Genomic DNA, 7,548 nt, shown 5'->3' with positions numbered 1-7,548 from the left:
CTTGTGCCACTTATCCAATTCAGACTTTTCTGGCTGATATATTTTTGCCTCCCTCAAGGCCAGCTCTGTGCTCTGCGTTCACACACAGCATCCTCCACCAGATCAGATCCAGAGAGGGAGGAGGGAAATGGAAATGGAGACCCAAGGGACAGGAACTGTCCTGTGGAGGTGGGGGACGAGTACCAAGACTAGGGAAGCTTCTTCTTCCCACCTTTCTACCCCAGCAGCTGTCTGTAAGACTTGTCTGCATCTCTTTAGGTGGCAAAAGGGAAGGCTTTCTAAGAAGTCTTTTTCTACTATTGATTTCTTCTGGCTCTGCCTCTGCTTTATCTTCACTGCACCAAGGTATTGGCATTTATGGGCTATCAATCCTGGAAGCCAAATGGACACCTTGGTTACAGCCCCTATTTGAATCTCGCTTAAACATCACAGGACCGTTTATGCAGGCACATGCTTGCCCAGTTAATTGATTTCAGGGCTGCCAGCTGGATTGTTTGAGCAGAGATACTCAGCTCTTGGGTAAATACCGAGGAGTTAAGGTGCTGATCTGGAGTGAACATCCCCTTCAACGTTTGGGGAACTGCTCCTAATAAGTTGTTGCTATGGCTGTGGACAGGTTTTCCTGTATCCTAGCAATGATTGTGTTTGTGCGAAGCTCCACGTGGAACAGCCAGCTGCCGGTGGCAGTGCTCACACCACCAGCCCCTCGCCTGCTCTCCTGCCATCTCTCCAAAACATGATCTCCCATCCCCTTTGCAAAACTGATGGCACGCTTCAGGCAACATCATTCTTTGCAACCTCGCAATTTGCACCTTGCAGCAATGATTGTGGTGTTGAAATAACATCAGTTCTGCATGTGACTGACTTGATTTTTAATAAACTACAGGGCTGGTGTGATAGCTGCGTGTGATTCACTGGCTGTAGCAGAGCTGAGCAGCTTTCTGCCTTCAAGCCGCTTGCAGTGAATCCCCCCCTTTAGAAACCTCATTGATTTTTTGCCTGCATAATTTATACATTTGTTTCTGCCTTCTGTGAATAAAGGAGCAAACAAGGGCTGGGTCTGCTTGCAGAGATGGCCCTTTCAAGCAAACATCCCTCGATGAAACAGTTTCATGAATTACAAAGCTTCCGCACTGTAAGCCCCAGCAACAGAACAACGCTATGTGAGTTCTGCAATCTAGAAAGATTTCCTGTGTTCCAGCAAGCAACATACTTCAGGCTGGAACAAGCTGCACTAAGATGTGCAATTTGGCTTTCTAAACTTCTCCCCTGGAAAGACCCTGCAGCCTGCAGGCAGGACAAACACATGGGGGCAAACACTGCCAGACCCCGGAGTGAAGTCAAAGAAGCATCTGGCATCTTTTCCTCCTGCTTTCTGGAGTCTGATTCACGTTTGTAGGGCTTTGATTTCTATGTCAGCGGTCAGGATGTTCTTCTTTGTGGAAAGCAAAGCCTGGCTCAGTGATTTGAGCCTTCATGATGGATAAAGATGAGAAGGGTTGGTGTGGCAGAGAGAAGGCACAGCAGAAACCTTTTCTTCTGTTGGAATGTCTGGATTCTTGGCTCTCACTCAGGGCAGCATGGCCTTTTATTTTTTATTTCCTATTATAGATGTTTGATTTTTCACCCTGTGCTGCATGGAGATGTCTGTCCGCTTTCCACTTGAAAGCTTTGTGCTGCTCATGAAGCTTGTGTGTGTTATATATATACAGCCTATAGGAGCCAACTCAACTATTCCCACATGGGAACAACTCTGCATCCACCAAAATTTTCATCCAAGTTCTTGATTTGGTTTCCCTGCCAATAAGAACAAGAAGATCCAAGGATTGCAAATTCTTTGCTGTGTGCACTTTCTGGACAGGCAGTGAGGGTAACTTGCCCGTGCTCATCTTCTCTTCCTTTACACAAATGATAGACCATAAATGAGTCAGCTACTCTGACTGCACTGAAATGCCTTCATTAGGATTACAAGAAAGGAATAAGTTAGCATAAGCTTTGCAACTAACAAGGCTGCTATTTACAGCTTGTTTATCCACATTTTTTTGTGTGCGTGGAAAAAGTTGAGGAGTCCTTTTCCGTTTTTTCTCTTTGTTGAGAATGACAAAATTTGAGAAAATAGATGAAGTTTTGCTCCTGATTGTCTGTTTAGCACCAAGGATGTCAAAGAAAGTCAGTAGGGAGATGTCACTGTGATTTTTGAGATGGTACTGAAAAAAAAAAAAAGGATATGCCAGTGTCCTTTCCTCCAAATCTCTATTACCAGTTTGGTTGAATTTCACCAAAATCACCTACGATGAGAGAAGGAACTAGATCTTGTGTACTTTGGTTGTGGGTATTCCATGCAAGGGCTCCCAACCCATGTTGAGGCCAAGGGTTTTGTTCTGTAAAGGAGCCATTTGACTTTTACCTCTGGAGGCCAGCAGTAAGAACGGATTTCCATTCCCCTAAGTTCTGTTCAGAGATGAATGGCTGCTTTGAAACCTTTTTCCAGTTGGAAGTGTACTAGAGGAGATCAAAAGAGGACTATTTTATCCCCTTAGAGAACAAATCTTTATGTCCGTTGCTCAGTGTAGAAAATGTCTCCTTCCTGTTGAACAGTGGGATAAAAATGACATGCCTATTTCCATTTGCCAAGAGCATTTTCAGTCTGAGCCAGCCCAAAAACACAACTTGGTATTTTCAAGTGTCAATCAAACATGCTTTCCCTTCAGCTGGTTCAGGGTCCAACAATAGGCCATATGGGATGTTAGTCCACGCCAAATGAAGAAGAATTGAATTGGGAATGAAATACATCAGAGTATCTTTAGGCTATTTCCAAGCTCTACAGTCAATATGATGGGAGGCGACTTACTGTAGCCTTTCCAGTTTCAACAGCTCTTCTGGCAAAAAAGCAGCACAGGTATAAATTCACCTATATTTGGTGAACGGCAGTGAGTGGCAGGATAAGACCTACATGGGCCCAAGTAAAGGACTGTATGTTATTCATATGTAGGCTTTAAGCTTTGAACAGGGGAAAAGAAGTTGTAATTTAAGGAAAGGGAGTATAGCTTTGGAAATCAGTGGGTGCTGGGTGCCTTAAAAAAAAAAAACAACCAACAAACAACTTCTTACTTAATCAGCAAAACCCTTGTGATCCAAAAAAAATGGAGGAGTAACAGATGTCTGATGTCCCTTTTCAAGTAGGCCATGAATAACATGAGCCCATGTTTTAACTAACAGGAAGAAGATGTGAGCCTGAAGGAACCAGTAATGTGGGAGATGGACACAAATGTCCTCTGTGGTTATTGAAAGACTTCCTTATCTGTTGCTCAAAAAGGGATGTTCCATGGAAGGAAGATGCCCATTGTGGCCCCTTTTTCTGAGCAATGAGCTCTTGGACCGCAGCTCCCATACCTGGTGTCTGTATGAGGTGCATGGCTAGAGCTCATCTGGAACTATAAAAAGATGCTGAAATATATTCATATAAATATTTCATCCTATCCCTCCGAAGCACAAGATGGACAAAATGCTGTTGAACTCCAAGAATCACCAGAAATCAGTGTTTCAGGTTGCTTGAGAGAGGCAGAGAAGATGCAGGAAAGAAAGCTGCCCTTATTTCCCAAGCAAGCAAGGCAGGACCCCAGTGCCAACGAGTGTGAGCCAGTTGCTACTCAACTATAATTGAGATTTAAGAGCTGTCATTTCCTATTGGTTAACCAAGGAAATATTTATGGCCAAAGCCTGGTGCCAAGCACAATATTTATGACCAAGTTTTTAGCATTTTTTTTAGTGCTGATTTTTGCATAGACAACCCAGATCGCATCCACACTGATGTGGGCATGAAGCTGATCTGTATCTAGCAATGATTATGGGGAGAAAAGGGAAATAATTTGCCAATCAGTCAACTCCAGATTTCTTTAGTGAATAAGTTGGGCAGCATTTGCCCTTTGGTGAGGAAGGACAAGAGCTTAATTTAGATCTACAAAGCTGAGCAGTGAAACCAAAGCTATCCTTGGATAACAAACTTGTCTGGAGAAACATGCTTCTGTTCTCTAATTTAAAAATCCATCTTCTTAGATCTCAAGAGAAGCTAAAGAGCCTTCTTGCTCTTTATAGGCTCTTTACATTGAAATGTCGCATTTACAAATAAGATGTTGAGGTTCATCTGGTTTGTAACAGGAGCTCTGTAATAGCTGTTGCACTGCAAACTATAATGAGGCCGTGATCTGATGCTTAGCTGCCTTTTCATTATCAGTGGTTGGCTCACTTTACTTGTTGATTTGTTTTAGCAGAGACAGAGTCACAAATCCCTTTATTGCTTTAGTAAGAGTGAGCTTTGCTCAAAAATTCCCAAGGTATATCTGGATGGCTGGGGGACAAAAATAAAGGCAAAAAAGGTTTCTACGTCTAGATTAGCACATTTTGTCATCAGTGTTATCAAAGATATCAGCATGGTATGGAACTGTGGAGGAAAGAGAAATGGGGAGCAGCCAGGAGATTAAAGGTGGTGGCAGAATTCCCCCTGCTCTTCATGGCACTGCCTGTAAAGGATAAATCCAACTGCATGCTTCCTGAGGTCTAGAGGTAAATTCAACTGGAGGCTGCCCAGAGCTTCCTTATGGAGCTAATCATACAAAGAGCTGAGCTGCTGTAACTCCCACCTCAGGAATGCATCAAGATTTCAAGGCACAGCTTGCATTAAAACCATGCCCTACTATGAAGTTTGTGTACTATCTTCTCCATGTCCAAGCATCCTGCACATCTGGCAGCCTGGGTGCTGCCCTAGGTCAGGATCTGGTCCAAAGTGGGAGGACCAGAGCCTGCTGTGGCCCCCAGGGCTGGGCTCTGAGGCAAGGAGCGACCAGTTTGGTTTGCTGACTGCATGCACTTTGTGATGGAAATGAGGCTAGAAAGGAATCACCTGGGTCGTGCAGCTTTGGAGCATCTCACGTCCGATGCATTGCTTATCACCAGTGAAAGGTGCTTTCTTGCTGAGAGTGCTGTCATACAGCACTGATGCTTCCTTTGTCCCTAGAGTCTGAGCACTGCCATAAGGATGCTGCTGAAAATGGGAGGCTGTGGTAGTACCACATGGGTGGAAACCAATCCACTCCACAACCAGCTTCCAAGAAAGAAAGAAACCTGGGGGAAGACTGGGTTTCATAACCTTATTTGCTGCTATGATCAGTACTACGCTTGCTTTTCCTCTGTTGTTGTTACTCCTATGCAGGTGCCTCAGCTTCCCCCATGGCCAAAAGTCTCCTACGCAGTAAACATGTTTGATTTAGTCCAAAATGTCTTTCAAAGTCTTCTGGCACTTCATAGGGAATCTGAAATAAATCTGAATAAATCAGAGTCACTCTTGTGAGACCAGCAGTACCTGGCAGATTTCCCCAGAGGCAGACTGAGCCTGTTCTTCTGAGAAGCAGCCTTGCACGTCTCTCTGCTCTGCTCATTTCAGTGTGCATTTTGCTGTAAAAAGATCTCTCACCCTTTTAGTGTTGGTTTTCTTTCGCTCCTTTTGCTCCACCTGAAGTCTCCGTTTGATGACAAACCAGTTAGGGAAGGGAGAGAGAAATCTTTATTGCAGGAATGGAGAATGAGAAAAAATGTGTAACAGCTTTGAATGCTAAGGTGTTATTTCTCAAGCATGCAATTAACTAGCTGTGCCCCCTGAGTGAAGCCCAAAGAGGGAAGGAGTAAGAAGGCACAATAATATATCCCACTTCTTAACATTCAAACATGCAGATGACATTTTCCAAAAGAGACAGAGGCTGAGGTTTTGCCCTGGGGACAGACAGTGACATCTAAGGCAAAATGATGGAGAGGGCAAATTCAAAGCAAGCATCTGGCCCTAGGATTCCTTGTTCATGCCTCTTTCTTTGGCCAGTTGAATTTTTTCCATATTAAAGCAGTGATGGTGAGAGAGGGGTCTCGGGTGCAGTTTATCATCAGGTACCCAACTCACAGGGAATCTCAGCCCCCATTTAACAGGACAAAAATAGACTTCAGAAAAGGCTAAAAGGAAGGAGATATTTGCAGGAGTGTAGATTGCAAGACGCTGGATTCAGGAGGTAGCAGCTCTTTGCAAATTCATGGAATTCTACTGAATGACCCCAAACACTTGAGCTGGAGTGTGCATTACTGCCTTGTCCTTATTCCAAGGACAAGTCTGAGATTACACTGGGAACCTTTGGGGAAGCACTGCCTTAATTATGTTTAGTGAAATCTGCAATTTTCAGTGGCTGGGATGTTTGCACGCAGTTTTTATGAACATCTGGACTGCCAAATTTCCCATCTCTTTTTCAAACAAAGGAAGATGATAATAATGAGGAGGCTCAGAGCCGGGTGCCTGAGAATCAGACTGGAGTTGCAGCTTTCTCCCACAATAAAAAAAAATCATTAAAACCCTTAAATGGTATCTTTTGTCCCAGTCAGCCTGAGTCCCTTGCACATGTACCAGTGGAAAACATCGTCTTCCAACTACATACAGAGCTGATGGAAATTTTGTCATGGCCCAGTGATGCAGAAAGAAACCGGCAGTGAGATTTAACAAGGTCACTTCAAGGCACAGAAACCCCTGTAAAATATGCTCACTGCCCACAACGCATAAAAGAAGAGCCGGAGAGGTGAGGGATAAACCTTTCATTAATCAGAAATGATGATTTATTATTAGTTTCTAAATGAAGGAAATCGTTTTTTAATCAAAATTATTTATAGAGTTAATCCAAAGGCAGTATTTGCTGGCTAGTTCCCTTGTTCACTAGCACAGAAAATAAGGCAAGGAGAAGATGGATGGGGTATGTCCATGGGATTTGAATCAGCTCTGTGCAGGAGGGTCTGTAGTCAAGGATACCTGTGTTATTTATGGCCAAGATTTTCAAAAGGGAATAACTGATCTTGGATCCCTTGGGTTTGGTTGTCCAATGCGTGACCTTAGCAGCAGCTTGAAAAATGGCCTTTGTGAGTCTTCCTTCTCACCACACCTCTTCGTGTATTGTTAAGATTTGTCATTTCTGGTGCTTCATCTGGGGCTGAAGATGAGGACAAGGGATATTGTTTAGTGACGGGGCTGGTAGGTCCTGTTGCTGGTTGAGTTTGATGATCTTGAATGTCTCTTCCACTTGGATGGTTCCACTATTCTATCACTGCTTTCACCATTTAATACTGTTGGGTACAATCTGCATGGTGCTTGACCCGGTGAGGAGCAGCGTGTGGAAGCTCAGGTGACATCCCCTTTCCCTCCAGATTTCACAGAGCATTTAAGAGATTTCATAGAGGATTTAAGGGAATGGGTTTTCCTTCTCTCTGCGTAGGCATTTGGGAATCTGCACGCTGACCCCTCTGGTTCATTCCATCTGTAGCCCTGGGGAGCTCCCGCAGCCACCTGGCAATCCGCTGTGCAGACACGCCATGCTGCAGGCAGCGTGCAGCATATGGCAATGCTGTCCTTATCCCAGTGAGGAGTGGGTGCCCATCTGCTGCCCCTCTCCTGGATGTGGCAAAGAGATGCTCGGGTCACCAAAAGGAAGGAAAGCAAACTCTACAGGAGTCGATGCATCCAGCAGA

The sequence above is a fragment of the Meleagris gallopavo genome, chromosome 22, assembly GCF_000146605.3.
Source record: "Meleagris gallopavo isolate NT-WF06-2002-E0010 breed Aviagen turkey brand Nicholas breeding stock chromosome 22, Turkey_5.1, whole genome shotgun sequence".
Taxonomy (NCBI): domain Eukaryota; kingdom Metazoa; phylum Chordata; class Aves; order Galliformes; family Phasianidae; genus Meleagris; species Meleagris gallopavo.
This window is presented reverse-complemented; position numbering follows the sequence as displayed.